Source organism: Cervus canadensis, chromosome 19, assembly GCF_019320065.1.
Source record: "Cervus canadensis isolate Bull #8, Minnesota chromosome 19, ASM1932006v1, whole genome shotgun sequence".
NCBI classification, from domain to species: domain Eukaryota; kingdom Metazoa; phylum Chordata; class Mammalia; order Artiodactyla; family Cervidae; genus Cervus; species Cervus canadensis.
In genome coordinates, this window is record NC_057404.1 from 3,186,839 (window position 1) to 3,203,831 (window position 16,993).

The window sequence follows — 16,993 nt, forward strand, 5'->3', positions numbered from 1 at the left end:
TCATTTTTTATTTCTTTTTTTTTTTTTTTAATTTTTTTATTAGTTGGAGGCTAATTACTTCACAACATTTCAGTGGGTTTTGTCATACATTGATATGAATCGGCCATAGATTTACACGTATTCCCCATCCCGATCCCCCCTCCCACGTCCCTCTCCACCCGATTCCTCTGGGTCTTCCCAGTGCACCAGGCCTGAGCACTTGTCTCATGCATCCCACCTGGGCTGGTGATCTGTTTCACCATAGATAGTATACATGCTGTTCTTTTGAAACATCCCAGCCTCACCTTCTCCCACAGAGTTTCAAAGTCTGTTCTGTATTTCTTGTGTCTCTTTTTCTGTTTTTGCATAGTAGGGTTATCGTTACCATCTTTCTCAATCCAATAGTGTTAGTATGCTGTAATGTTCTTTATCTTTCTGGCTTACTTCACTCTGTATAAGGGGCTCCAGTTTCATCCATCTCATTAGGACTGGTTCAAATGAATTCTTTTTGACGGCTGAGTAAAATTCCATGGTGTATATGTACCACAGCTTCCTTATCCATTCATCTGCTGATGGGCATCTAGGTTGCTTCCAAGTCCTGGCTATTATAAACAGTGCTGCGATGAACATTGGGGTGCATGTGTCTCTTTCAGATCTGGTTTCCTCAGTGTGTATGCCCAGAAGTGGGATTGCTGGGTCATATGGCAGTTCTATTTCCAGTTTTTAAGGAATCTCCACACTGTTCTCCATAGCGGCTGTACTAGTTTGCATTCCCACCAACAGTGTAAGAGGGTTCCCTTTTCTCCACCCCCTCTCCAGCATTTATTGCTTGTAGACTTCTGGATAGCAGCCATCCTGACTGGCGTGTAGTGGTACCTCATTGTGGTTTTGATTGCATTTCTCTGATAATGAGTGATGTTGAGCATCTTTTCATGTGTTTGTTAGCCATCTGTATGTCTTCTTTGGAGAAATGTCTGTTTAGTTCTTTGGCCCATTTTTTGATTGGTCATTTATTTTTCTGGAATTGAGCTGCAGGAGTTGCTTGTATATTTTTGAGATTAATCCTTTGTCTTTTTCTTCATTTGCTATAATTTTCTCCCAATCTGAGGGCTGTCTTTTCACCTTACTTATAGTTTCCTTTGTAGTGCAAAAGCTTTTAAAAGTTTCATTAGATCCCATTTGTTAGTTGTTGCTTTTATTTCCAATATTCTGGGAGGTGGGTCATAGAGGATCTTGCTGTGATTTATGTCGGAGAGTGTCTTGCCTATGTTCTCCTCTAGGAGTTTTATAGTTTCTGGTCTTACATTTAGATCTTTAATCCATTTTGAGTTTATTTTTTGTGTATGGTGTTAGAAAGTGTTCTAGTTTCATTCTTTTACAAGTGGTTGACCAGTTTTCCCAGCACCACTTGTTAAAGAGGTTGTCTTTTTTCCATTGTATATCCTTGCGTCCTTTGTCAAAGATAAGGTGTCCATAGGTTTGTGGATTTATCTCCTGGGCTTTCTATTCTGTTCCATTGGTCTATATTTCTGTCTTTGTGCCAGTACAACACTGTCTTGAGACTGTGGCTTTGTAGGTAGAGTCCTGAAGTCAGGCAGGTTATTCTCCAGTTCCATTCTTTACTGTGTCCTTCAAGATTATCATTGGCTATTCGAGGTTTTTTGTATTTCCATACAATTGTGAAATTCTTGGTCTAGTTCTGTGAAAAATACCGTTGGTAGCTTGATAGGTTTTGCATTGAATCTATAGACTGCTTTGGGTAGAATAGCCATTTTGACAATATTGATTCTTCCAATCCATGAACACGGTATGTTTCTCCATCTGTTGTGTCCTCTTTGATTTCTTTCATCAGTGTTTTATAGTTTTCTATGTATAGGTCTTTTGTTTCTTTAGGTAGATATACTCCTAAGTATTTAATTCTTTTTGTTGCAATGGTGAATGGTATTGTTTCCTTAATTTCTCTTTCTGTTTTTTCATTGTTAGTATATAGGAATGCAAGGGATTTCTGTGTGTTAATTTTATATCCTGCAAAACTTTATATAATTCCAATTGATTAGTTCTAGTAATTTTCTGGTAGAGTCTTTAGGGTTTTCTATGTAGAGGATCATCGTCATCTGCAAACATGAGAGTTTCACTTCTTCTTTTCCTATCTGGATTCCTTTTACTTCTTTTTCTGCTCTGATTGCTGTGGCCAAAACTTCCAACACTATGTTGAATAGTAGTGGTGAGAGTGGGCACCCTTGTCTTGTTCCTGATTTCAGGGGAAATGCTTTCAATTTTTCACCATTGAGGGTGATGCTTGCTGTGGGTTTGTCATATATAGCTTTTATTATGTTGAGGTATGTTCCTTCTATTCCTGCTTTCTGGAGAGTTTTAATCATGAATGGGTGTTGAATTTTGTCAAAGGCTTTCTCTGCATCTATTGAGATAATCATATGGTTTTTATCTTTCAATTTGTTAATGTGGTGTATTACATTGATTGATTTGCGGATATTAAAGAATCCTTGCATTCCTGGGATAAAGCCCACTTGGTCGTGGTGTATGATTTTTTTAATATGTTGTTGGATTCTGTTTGCTAGAATTTTGTTAAGGATTTTTGCATCTATGTTCATCAGTGATATTGGCCTGTAGTTTTCTTTTTTTGTGGCATCTTTGTCTGGTTTTGGAATTAGGGTGATGGTGGCCTCATAGAATGAGTTTGGAAGTTTACCTTCCTCTGCAATTTTCTGGAAGAGTTTGAGTAAGATAGGTGTTAGCTCTTCTCTAAATTTTTGGTAGAATTCAGCTGTGAAGCCATCTGGTCCTGGGCTTTTGTTTGCTGGTAGATTTTTTATTACAGTTTCGATTTCCTTGCTTGTGATGGGTCTGTTAAGATGGGGTTTTAAAACACAGCACCAACGTGAGAGTTTTCTTTTTGACATAATCAGCAGTGTTGAAATAAAATTGAAAGGAGAAGAATTTCTTCTGTATGGTTCCGTGTCCTTAGTACCATGTCTGTGTCTCACCTGAAATTATCTTGGTACCTTCACTAGTCCCACGCTTTGGGAATACGGCAGTGTGTTAGGTACTTGGCATTATACTCCTAGATGCACAGATGAAATACATATTTACTAGAAAAATACTGAACATCACTCTGTCATGTAATGTGCTAGATGTGGAAACTCAGACAAATTAGACAATTGTCTGAAATTGTATAATAGGTAAATGGAAAAAAATTTATGTTTGAATCCAAATTATTAAAAATCAAAGCTCAAACCTCTACCAGACCTTTGATAACACAAGATGATTTAGCATTCAACCTGGGGATAAAGAGGAAGTGGAATCACTAAAGTTTCAGAGTAGAGGTTTCATTTTTTTTTTTCCTGGGCCTTGAAGGTTATAAAGTTTTTCTGAAAGAGATAACTGGAGCCTAATCAAGCAGAGTGATCATTGCCAGCGTAATTGCACATACTGTATTTCCAATACTACTCTACACACTTTGTATATATCAACTCATTTAACCCTTACAGAGAATGCTAATGCAGGTACTTTTGTGATTCTTTCTGTAGTACACATATCTGAGAAAAAAATGTGGCGCTAGCTTTTTAAGTAACTGCCTAAGTCATTCATTTAGTCACTGGCTTCGGCGTCTACACCCTTAACCATGCCAAAAAAGCTCTGCTGAGTGAGGATAAATGAGTAAAAAGGTATGACATATTGAGTTAATACTAAGAAAAGAAACACGGCCAGAATTTGGAACAGTGTCATTTTACTTGAGGCAAGGATTTCTGAAGAGCACACATAATTAAAAACTTCCGTAAGTCAAGGCTTATTTCCCCATAGAAGGAATGTTTAGTAGGGAAGCTACAGTCTCTCATAGTACACTAAGCCACAGCTGTTTTGTTTATGCTTTTAAAGGCATTTAAAGGGTCTATTTGTTTGCTAGGGCTGTAATAACAAAGCACTGTAGACCAGGTGGCATAAACAAAGAGATTTATTTTCTCACAATTCTGGAGGCTACAAGTTCAAGATCAACATGTCACAGTGTTCGTTTCTTCTGAGGCTTCCTCCTCTGCTTGTGAATGACCGTCCTCTGCCTGTGTCTTCACATGGTCTTTTCTCAATACCTGTCCATTCTTCATCTCTTCTGATAGGGGTATCAGTTGTGCTAGATTTGGGCCCACTCTAATGACCATTTTTAAACTTAATTACTTCTTTAAAGACTTTATTATTTTTTTAATGGAAATAAATTTGCAGGAGACTTGGAAAATACAGAACAAAGTTACATATAGTTCCACTATATATTACAATTATTTCTTAAGCAGATAAATTAAGATTTTTGGTTGGAGTTTTAATATCAAACTCTCAAAAATTAATATAATGAAAATACAGAAAAGTAGGATATAGTACACCCAAAAATACTATGAATGAATTAAACATAATTAAGATTTATAAAGTTTTCACGCAACAGTAGGATACAAATTCTATTCAAGTTCCCATAGGCTATAAACTAGGAGACACTGGAACATATCCAGGGATGTAAGACCAGGTACAAATATTTGATAGTCTAGTGTTATTGAAATCATACAGTATCTGTTCTCATATCACTTAGAATTATGTTAGAGCTCAATATCAAAAGATATTTTAAAATAACCCACATATTTTCAAGTGCAGTGTGACTTTTACCAAGAGAAATCTTTAACTAAGCCATTGAAATCTCAATAAAGTTAGAAGACTGAAAAAACAGTGTGATTGCAGAGAAGAAACCATTTAAATGAGAAATTAATATCAAAATTAGAAATTACTATCAAAAATACTTTTAAAATCCCCTGTATTTGGAAATTATGTCCACTTTTAAATGATAGCTGTGTCTAAGATGCCACAAGGAAATAGAAAATATTTGTAACAAAAGGAAAATGTAAAGAGAGGTTACCAGAATTTGTTGCACACAGCTGAAGCTGCTCAATGCAATTAAATGCATTGTGGAGTCTTGGATAAGGTAAACAAATAATGGACACTAGCATAAAATATTTTGAAATTTGAACAAAATCTGTACTTTAGTTAATAATACTCTTATCACATTAATTTCTTACCTTTTCTTCTTTTTTTTTTTTTGCAACCGGTATTTCTTTATATTCTCAGATTTGGATTAGAAGTTTTAAGCCTCATTCAAAAAGTTTTAAAAATCATTTAAGATAAACTTTCTAGATGTCTAGCAGTAATACTAGATGCCAAAATACATGGAACTATAACAAAGTTTTGAGTGAATATAAATTAGATATCTAGCATTCTATCCAAACTAAATCAAACAGGTAGAATCAAAATGTCATAAGTGTTTTAGCTAAGCAAAAGTTCATAAGTTTTCTAAAATACATATATTATACATACTATTTATATACATGTGTATGTATACAAAAGCTTCTCTACTACACTTGATAAGACTTGAGAGAAGATAAAAAAGAAAGATGGAAAACATAAACTAAATGTAATAGAAGCACTGAATATGAAATAGGAAAAATCAAAATAGGTAAAAGTAAAAGATCATCGTATAGTCTAGTTGTTTTAAAACATGGCTGCTCATTAGAAACGTATGTGGATGGAGAACAGACTTATGGGCATTGCGAGACGGGATGAGAGGGTGAGCTGTGTGGAGAGAGTAACATGGAAACTTACATCACTGTATGTAAAACAGACAGCCAACGGGAATTGCTGTCTGGCTCAGGAAACTGAAACAGGGGCTCTGTGTCACCCTAGAGGGGTGGGGTGGGGAGGGAGATGGGAGGCAGGTTCAAGAGGGAGGGGACACATGCACAGCTAAGGCTGATTCATGTTGATCTTTGACAGAAAATAACAAAACTCTGTAAAGCAATTATCTATCCTTCAACTAAAAAATATGAATATATATATTTTTTTTAAAGAAACATGTGGAGCTTTGGAGAAAAAAAAGCAATACCTGGGCATTTGTAGTCTTCAGAAAATTCCAAGATAATGCTGATATTCCTCTGAATTTTAAAAAGTGAAGACAGATTTTTCTACTAAATGGTAGTTTTGTTGATATAGAATTCTATTATTTTCTGTTAACCAACCATGATACAATGGTATGAATAATAGATAATCACAATAGTGAAATGTTTATTAGTTTTCATAATTAATATTCAGACAAAATATTAAAGATAATTATAATTGCAAGCCATAATGGAAACATGCCTAAACTAACAATATAAAATAATTACATACAATTTGAGGTATTAAGTAGGATGATGTGGTAAGTGGAAGTGCATACATGCATATGTTTTTATCTGCCCAGCCAGTCTATGTCTTTTGATTGGTGCATTTAATCCACTTACATTTAAGGTAATTATTGATATGTATGATCCTATTACCATTTTCTTAATTGTTTTGGGGTTCATTTTGTGTAGGTCTTTTCCTTCCCTGTGTTTCCTCCCTAAATAAATTCCTTTAGCATTTGTGGTAAAGCTGGTTTGCTGGTGCTGAATTCTCTTAACTTTTGCTTGTCTGGAAAGCTTTTGATTTCTCTGTCAAATCTGAACAAAAGCCTTCCTGGAGAGAGTATTCTTGGTTGTGGGTTCTGGTCTTTCATCACTTTAAATATCTCCTGCCATTCCATTCTGGCGTGTACTGTTTCTGTTCAGAAATCAGCTGATAACCTTATGGGAGTTCCCTTGTATGTTGTGATTTTTCCCTTGTTGCTTTTAATATTTTATCTTTGTCTTTAATTTTTGTTAGTTTGATTACTGTCTGTTTTGCTGTATTCCTCCTTGTGTTTATCTTGCTTGGGACTCACTGCACTTCCTGGATTTAACTATTTCCTTCTCCATATTAGGGAAGTTTTCAGCTATTCTCTCTTCAAATATTTTCTCGGATCCTTTTTCTCTTCTCTTTCTGGGACCCCCTATAATGCAAATGTTAGTGCATTTAATATTGTCCCAGAGGTCTCTTAGACTGTCTTCATTCCCCTCACCCCCCCCCTTTTTTTTTTCTATATTCTGTTCTGTGGCAGGCGGCGATTTCCACTATTCTGTCCTCCAGGTCACTTATCCATCCTTCTGCCTCAGTTATTCTGCTATTGATTCCTTCTAGCGTATTGTTCATCTCTGTCTATTCTTTACTTCTTCTAGGTCTTTGTTAAACATTTCTTGCATCTTCTCCATTCTGTCTCCAAGATCTTGGATCATCTTCACTATCATTGTTCTGAATACTTTTTTCTGGAAGGTTGTCTAGCTCCACTTCAATTAGTTGTATTTCTGAGATTTTATCTCTCTGAGGTTTGATGTCCCTTCATCTGGGATTTGTCTCTCATTTTTCATCCTGATTAGCTCTCTATAATGTGTTTTTTGTTCTAGCCACTGTGGGATTGTGGCTCTTCTTGCTTCTTCTGTCTGCCCTCTGGTGGATAAAGTTAAGAGGCTGATACAGCTTCATGATGGGAAGTACTGGTGGTGGGGAAAACTAGGTCTTGCTCTGGTGGGCAGGGCCTCGCTCAGTAACACTTTAATCCAGTTATCTGCTGATGTGTGGGGTTGTGGTCCCTCCTTGTTAGTTGTTGGACCAGAGGCAACCAAGCCCTGGGGTCTACAGGGTCTATGGTACAGTTAATGGTGAAATCCAAGAGGCGCAAGGACTTATACCAAGGGGCATCTTCCAGGGGCCGCTGCCAGTGCCCCCACCCCTGTGGCGAGCCCCTGCTGACCCGCACCTCCACAAGAGACCCTCTAACACTAGCAGGCAGGTCTGGTTCAGCTTCCTATGGGCTCACTGCTCCTTGCCCCGGGGTCCTGGTACATGCTAGATTTTGTTTATGCCCTCCAAGAGTGGGCGCTCTGGTGCCCCCAGGCTTGCGGAAGTCCTGTAATGAAATCCCACTGGCCTTCAAGATCACATTTCCTGAGGATTCCCAGTCCCTTTGCCAGATCCCCATGCTGGGAAGCCTGACCTGGGGGCTAGAACCTTCACAACAGTGGGAGAACTTCTTTGGTCTGACTGTTCTCCAGTTTGTGAGTTGCCCATGTGGCAGGTATGACATTTGATTTTATCATCCTTGTGCCCCTCCTACCATCTCTTTGTGGCTTTTTCTTTGTTTTTGGATGTGGGGTATCTTTTTCTGCTGGGTTCCAGCATCCTCCTGCAGATGGTTGTTCAATAGCTAGTTGCGATTTTGGTGCGCTGGCAGGAGGAGATGAGCTCATGTCCTTTTTCCCCACCATTGTGAACTGGAAGCCCCAATAATTTGTCTTTAAATGTGGTCAAATTCTTAGGTGTACTAAGGATTAAGACTTCAACATATGGACCTTAACACTCACTTCAGTTCAGTTCAGGTCAGTCGCTCAGTTGTGTCCGACTCTTTGCAACCCCAGGAATCACAGCACACCAGGCCTCCCTGTCCATCACCAACTCCCGGAGTTTACTCAGACTCGTGCCCATCAAGTCGGTGATGCCATCCAACCATCTCATCCTCTGTCGTCCCCTTCTCCTCCTGCCCCCAATCCATCCCAGCATCAGGGTCTTTTCCAATGAGTCAACTCTTCGCATGAGGTGGCCAAAGTATTGGAGTTTCAGCTTTAGCATCAGTCCTTCCAATGAATATTCAGGACTGATTTCCTTGAGGATGGACTGGTTGGATCTCCTTGCAGTTCAAGGGACTCTCAAGAGTCTTCTCCAACACCACAGTTCAAAAGCATCAATTCTTCGGCGCTCAGCTTTCTTTATAGTCCAACTCTCACATCCATACATGACCACTGGAAAAACCATAGCCTTGACTAGATGGACCTTTGTTGACAAAGTAATGTCTCTGCTTTTCAATATTCAAGAATACAATATTAAAGCCACAAGGATGCAAAAGTTAAATAAATATGATTTATTTATATAATTTATAAAAAGCTTACTGTCACATGCTCTTCTAATACTTTATAAATACTACCTCAATTAATCCTCAGAACAATCCTATGATTCATATTATTGTCCCTGTTTCACCCCTGAAGTGTATATACTAGTCTCTGATTTCCACTCATCACAGTTATCATCTATTGGTTTGAAACATAACTGGGACCACAGGGGAAGAGGCAGCATTTCGTTCTGTTTTGCACTGTTGAAAATCTTGTGGTAGTCTTGTCAGATGAAAGTCAACTCAATTGCTTCTAACTTCATAGGATATTGGTCTTTATGATTTAAAAAAGTCTTTAAAAGCAAAGCTTATTGTTCACAAGTTTCTCAAGGAAACATTGATTCAGGGATTTAGAAGTAACTAAAATGACTCGTCTTTGGCAATCTTACTTTTACTTTTTGGGGTGTATAGAAACCTATTTGATGTTCCAGATTAAAGTCTTTGACCTGCCGAAATGATGCAGTGCTCCTGCATCAAATTAGGTCACACTTGAATGGTCCAGGGCTTTGGTCCTCAGTCAAGTAACTTTCATAACCCCCGGGGAATGCCCAATGCTCTTTGGACTGTCATTTGTTTGGGAGCACACTTCTTCACTGGGAAGAAGGTGAGAGCTATGTCTTCTTCCAAAACTATATCAGTGAGCAACTGTATTTCATTTACGGTGGACTTCATTAAGAGTTTCGATGGGTTTTGCTACAAAAATCAAATTACTTCTGAGTAATATAATGTGGATGTTAATGTATAATTTTTACCTTCATAAAATATGGTGAGTCATAAAATTAGAAGTATTTAAGCTGAAAAAGGATTCTAATCCAATATGTACAACAGTAGCAAACTAAGAAAGTGAAAAGTCACTTTCACTTTCACTTAAGTCACTCAGTCATGTCCGACTCTTTGCAACCCCATGGACAATACAGTCCATGGAATTCTCCAGGCCAGAATACTGGAGTGGGTAACCTTTCCCTTCTCCAGGGGATCTTCCCAACCCAGAGATCAAACCTGGGTCTCCTGCATTGCAGGCGGATTCTTAACCAGCTGAGCCACAAGGGAAGCCCAAGAATACTGGAGGGTGTAGCCTATTCCTTCTCCAGAGGATCTTCCCAACTCAGGAATTGAACTGGGGTCTCCTGCATTGCAGGTGGATTCTTTACCACCTGAGCTATCAGAGAAGCCCCCAAGTGAAGTGAAAGTCACTCAGTCACATCCAACTCTTTGCCACCAGGCCAGAATACTGGAGTGGGTAGCCTTTTCCCTCTCTGGGGGATCTCCCCAACCCAGGGATTGAACCCAGGTCTCCCACATTGCAGGTGGATTCTTTACCAACAGAGCTATCAGGGAAGCAAAGTAAGTGGGCAACAATTAAAGCCACACTAGGTATTACAATGTTTCTACCAAGTGTGCGGTCCTTCCAGTCAGGATCACGTAACTCACAGTCAGCAGGGTGTTCTCCAAAGGAAAAACTAGGTGCTGACAGGAAAGAGAAATGAACCTGGATACTGGGGAGCAATAAATGCCATTACAAGAACAAAGAAATAAAGGAAACAACCCAAGAAAGCGCATTCCTAAGTGCACAAACGCCAAGAAAAATAGATCTTTATTCCTGAAGGGAATTAACTTTTCTGTGACTACATTTGTCTTAGAAAATCACATTAACATCTAGCTATCATCTTAATTTTTTGCTTCTCTGACATCTCTTATTCTTTCTTTGTGAATCATTGCTTATTAATCTTTCCCCTTCTAATTGCTTTGATTCTTAATATTAGTTTTAGATTTATTAAACACTTCAAATAAATATTCATTTATTTGAAAGGGAGTTAGTTATGTTTGGAACAGTATCTTTTCCAAAATTCTGTGATTATTTCTCTTTGGCAGTTGTGGAACATTTTCTTTCTTGCTCCAAAGGAAAAAACTGTCACATTAAAGAGAATAAAAAGAATAAACTCTTTTAAAGTTTATTTAAGATGAAAAAGTATACAACTGTTCAAAAAAAAATTTAAGCACTTTACTGAAAAGAATCTCTGTAGATTGCAGTAGGTTTAAACTTACAATCAAATGTGTGAGCAGAAATTATTGTTGTTGTTGACAAGCGTACTCATAATAATCATAACTAATAATATTTATTGAGTGTTTGCAACTTGCCCCTGCCTGTGTTAACTGTCCCTGTTCAAAATTCTGCTTAATCCTCACATTTTATACACATTCATATATACATGTACATATGTTATATTTATTTTGATTTAAGTATATTATGAAGTTTAGGTATATTTTGAAACACAGAGAAAAATAGAATTAAGTTGATGAGCTCAATATAAAATACATACTACCTAAGAGACAGGTAAAAATTTTATTTTTGTTTTATGCATGAGGGAGCTGAGGATCCTTGTGGTGAGATCACTTGTGGCAGAATATATGTAATTCCTAGGAAATTTTTCTATAAAAATTAATTATATCAGTAGGATAAGTTCATATTGTATAAAAATTTATTACATTTTGAAATTATTATTATAATAATGTACTAATTAACTACCACTCATATCAATTTTCATAATTTCAGGCGTACATTATGTTTTTGCTAACATTTACTTGCTATCAAACTGAAAACTTGTAAGTGTTCAGTAATAATTCTGCTAGATTCTGATTTTTCTTCTAAGACAAAAGTAGAAGCTAATGAGCAATAGCCAAATTAAAAGTCAAGGATAATTATGTTCATATTAATGAAGGAAAACCCTGTAATTTTCTTTTCATGTCATAGGATATATTGAACTCTTTAAAATTCATTCAATGAAGCGGAATTTTATGCCCACTTTCATGTGACTGTGGCTCATAAAATAGGAGCAGCATGGTCTTTAAAGGGCAGATGATCTGGAACGAATCTTGTGTGGTATTAGCAAAAGGAGCATGTAGAGAACACTGGGCAAAATGTATTTTTAAAAAATTGATGGAACACAGCATGTACTTTTTCTGCCTTAGTAAGAGGGGTAATTTATAGTATAATGACGTTAAACTGCAGTACAGACTGCCAAAATAATTACTTGATAAACTGATCAAAGGGATTCCCTGGTAGCTTAGAGGTTAAAGCATCTGCCTGCAATGCGGGAGATCTGGGTTCGATCCCTGGGTCAGGAAGATTCCCTGGAGAAGGAACTGGCAACCCACTCCAGTATTCTTGCCTGGAGAATCCCATGGACGGAGGAGCCTGGTGGGCTACAGTCCACAGGGTTCCAAAGAGTTGGACACAACTGAGCCACTTCACTTTCACTTTCAAACAGATAAAAACAATCCATTTCTCTGCCAGCAGAGGTAGAAAATAATGACATATCTCTTGGCTCATTAGCAGCTCAGTTTAGCTGAAAAATATTTTCTGGAGGTTGTGAATAAATATTGTTTGATATTTCCAAACAGATACACCCTGACATCGGCACTTTAGATAACTATAAGTAGTCTTTTAAGAAATGAAAAGTAATGAAAGGAAATGGGGCTGAGAGAACTGATTTTCCACATTTGACCTGTTACATATTAAATGTGGGACTGTGCAGAAGTCACTTAACCTCCTGGAGCCTCTACTTTTATATTGAAAAATTGCAGTAATGAATGTCATAATCATATGTTATGCTTAGATTTACAGAATTGAACTGGTTTCTCAGTAAGCTAAATTAATAGTAGTGATCATTCATCCATCTATGTAAACTTTCATCCTTTAGTTTAACATAAATATGTATGCATGATTGTCAGATAGAGGGCAATTTGTTTCAGATATAGCTGTTGACCAACTCAGTCTTTTGAGACTTGACAGATCACCAGAGAGATTAAGAAATTACGATGGAAATTCTTCTCCTTATTCCCACTGCAAGTTGCAGTCAGCAACCACAGAAGAAACTTTGTCCCTATTTGGCAAGTTACTATGCCATTAATAGTATGATTTTTACAGTCTCGATTATGTAAACTTGTATGACCGCCTACTGGATCTGCTACTTTAAAAGGAGTATTTCACTTTATTGAATAGAAGTCTAAGTGGGAGAACAGAGGATTATACATCAGGGTGACGGCAGCTGAGATGGAGAGAATTAGTGGGAGACATGCTTTAGAGATAGAATCTGTACAGTTCACCAAAGGATTAGATAATGGCTGATTTGAATGAGTGGCTTGTGATACCATCTCCTGAAATGGAGAAAACAGTGTTGGGTTGGAGAAGGTAGAAGGTAAAAGAGAAGTTAGGATTATGTTAAGTTTTGAATTGTCTGTACGATATGAAATAGTTTGAAGCTGGGAAGATAAGTGAGGGTGCATGTGTGACGTGAGGAACTCTCTCTCCATAGATGGTCTATCAAGCCAGGGGCGTGGGTGAGATCACCCTAGGAGAGAGTTTAGAGAGAGGACAGAGAAAGGGGAGGAATGACGAAGGGAAGGGGAAACTGGCTGTGAATAGAACGTGGTGCTCTTTACATCAGGTGAGAATTCTTGTTCACATTATCCAGCTTTTTTGATCATTCAGAACCCAGGAATAATTAAGTAAATGAACTAAAGTAATCCATTGATCATTTATAATATCAATTTCAACTCTGTCCTTCAACATACATTATGTCAATTGGACAATTCATTAATGGGGAAAGATTTAACTGCATGTTTTTTATACATATGGTGTTACATGTATAAGAGTAGTTTCAAAGTATCCTGATACATGTATTAAAGGGGGTGACAGAGGATGAGTTGGTTGGATGGCATCACCAGCTCAAAGGGCATCAGTCTGAGCAAACTCCAGGAGATGGTGAAGGACAGGAAGCCTGGTGTGCTGCAGTCCATGGGGTCACAGAGTCAAAAGTGACCGAGCAAATGAACGACAACAAAGTCACTTGTCAGGAGAGTGAAGTCATTTGGTCTTCAATGTTTCATACCTCATAGCTCCCTTGAGGTTTAGATTAATTTCATTTTTATATGCCATTTCAGTTCACATTTTTTTCTGCAATTCATCTAATCAAGCTGGTTTCCATAAATTAAAAAACTAAGTTGAAAAATACAAAACCACAAAGTAAGTTTAAAATCCAACTAAGTGAACTAAGATTGAAAATATTATTATCTTTGGCAAACTTTTCAGTGACTTTATATGTCAAAAGAAAGAGTGTACTCTGAGTCCTTGCTGTTACAGGAGGGGACCTGGCTTCTCATATAAAGGTCTTTGAAAGAAGAAATAGAAAGTATGATAATCTAAATTTGGCTACCATGTAATGATCTGGCTTTTTTCCATACACTTGATGCCTTAGGATGGGGAAGTCATTAGGATTCTATAAATTATCTTCAATAATTATCCCTCTCTTCTCCCCCTTGAAAGTGAAAGTTAAAGTTAGGTGACTTTCATTCTTCCGTCAGCTGCCAAGACTTTTCCACCAGTTCTCCCACTTCCACTGCTGCCCTAGTCCAAGCTACTGGTACATCATGCATGTGTTACTGGCGCACCATCCTCCTAATGAGTTTCCCTTTCCAATTTCTGCATAAGATTGATCATACCCCATGCTTAAAACCCTGCAGTGGCATCTTATTTCAATTATTATAAAATCTATACTCCTTGCCAAGGCTTTTATGATCTGGCCTCTGCCTCTCCCTTTAACCTCATCTTCTTCAACTTTCCTTTGATTCAAAACCATGACCATGTGTTTTTTTTTCCTAAGCTATAAACTGCCAATTCCTTGCCACCGCAGACTGTCTGCTTTATACCCTCTTCACATGGTCTTTCAAATGGCTTCTTCTCAACAACCAGGTCTCAATTCAAATGACTGTCTTAAGAGGACTTCACTGAATACCCTAATTTTCTCCCCTTTGAGTTCTCCATCTTAATAGTTTATGCTCACTTCTTGATATATTTTGGCTGAATCCTGACATTGTTTTGGATAAATTGTGAGTTCTGGAGTTGGTCTGCTACATTGCGAATAGTGGCTTTTTTCAACCTACTAGCTTCCATCTGGGCAAGTTATTTAATCTCTTCTTCTTTTTCTGCAAAATGGAATAATAATGCTTTATGAGGTTGATGCCAAAGTTCAATGACTTAAACCTTAAATTCATAGAACTGTACCAGGCTAGTCATTGTTTTCTGTTGCAGATAGAGTAGGATTGATATTAAAATATGTCTCTTGAAGCACAAGTCTACTCCTTCTTCTTAGATTGTGTACTTCTATAACTCCAAATCTAGAACACAGTCTGGTAGTCAACAGATCCTCAAAAAAAAAAAAAAAAAAGCATGACTAGTGACCCAGCATTACCTGACTAGTGACCCAGCAAAAGACAGCTCTGATGAAAGATTTTCGAATTCCAAATATTTTTAAACAGTGTGGAGAAATTTACTTTACTATCTGCCATTGGCTCTAGCAGAAATTTCCACAGTGCAATGTAAGCTTGAACAGAAGATTTCAGTTACTGAGACCTAGATACACGAGAAATCTCAAGCACTGTACAGGAGAATCAGTAAGAAGCAGATCGCAGGGGAACTTGACCTCCAGCCTTGGTGCTGCTATTAGTGAGAAACCACCAGATCCAGACAGGAACTGGGAGTATTAGCCAGGTAACCTGAGTCAGAACTAGGAAGAAGCCTCCTCGAAGTAATCCTTGAATGTAAGGGGAACCAACTCAGGCACTTTTCTGGAAGAAATGGATCTGGTGCTAAATTATTTGTGGCCCCAATTCCAACAAGTTAAGGGGGTAAGTTTCTACACAGCACCAAGTAATTCTTGGAACATCATCTGGGTGTCCTACAATTCAACTCAATTCTTAAGAATCTTAATAGACTATTAGCTTCCCTCTCTCCTTCCCGTCAGATACCAGTATCAAGTCCAGGTTGTTACCTGGACTTCTGACCTATAAACTGGTACTTCTGACCAACAAATTGTCTATAAATTGGTGGCTCCCAGGATCACCTCCTTAGATTTGGTTTATTTGCTAGTGAGGTTCGCAGAGAAACAATATGCTTATTGGACCACTGGTTTATTATAGAAGGATATAACCCAGGAACAGCCAGATGGAAGAAATGCATAGGGCAAAAGAGTGGGGAAGGGAGAGAAGCTTCCATGCCCTCTCTATGAGGGCGCCGTTCTCCCAGCACCTCCACCTTCTGGGTTTGCCAACCCAGAAACTCTCCAAACCCCATCCTTTTGAGGCTTTATGAAGGTTTCAGTAGTCGGCATAACTGGTTGTCATTGACCTGCTGCTGCTGCTGCTAAGTCGCTTCAGTCGTGTCCGATTCCATGCGACCCGGTAGACGGCAGCCCACCAGGCCCCTCTGTCCCTGGGATTCTCCAGGCAAGAACACGGGAGTGGGCTGCCATTGCCTTCTCCTGTCACTGACCACAGGCAATTAATTCAACATCCCAGCCCTCTTCCCTCCTCAGAGATTGAGAGTGGGGTGGAATGTTCCAACCCTCTATTCACGTTATTGGCTCCATTGGCAAACAGCCCCCATCATTAGATGAGGCCCCCAGATCACCTGATTAACAGACCAAGAGACACCTTTGTCACTCTCAACACTTAGGAGATTCCAAGGGTTTCAGGAGCCATGAGTCAGGAACTATGGACGAAGACCAAATATAATAAGAAACATATTTTGGTCAACTAAATTACCAGATATATACTTTCCTTAGAAAACACAATATCGTAGATGTCTTTCAGTGATCGAGATGGGCTCAAAAATGGGGCAGAACAAGCACTATGAATGAGGAGTGCTCTAGATCATATTAGTATATCCATCTTGGGCTGTGATGGAGAAGTAAGAAGCTGGGAAAAAATCAGATGTAGACCATGGGGAGTCTTTCTCAGTGTTGTTTATATAAATTGAATGGTTCAGATTTGGATAAAATTGATCACACGTTTTCAGATTGTTGCTAAGATTGTTATGTTAACTTCATGTGCCATATGTTGATTTTTACCACATGTTATTAGAAAATCTTGTGAAGGCTGCATATATTCTTCCAGGCTAAGAAGCGAGGGAGTGTTAGGCCACTTTATTGTTAGCCTCAAATAAATGATTTTAAATCAGAGTTCAATGGTACATTAGTCACACAAGGAAGCTGAATCTAACATTTACTTTATCAAATTGTCTCTACACAATTCACTGTGTTTGTACACTGTAACAAGTGTTATCAAATACTGTGT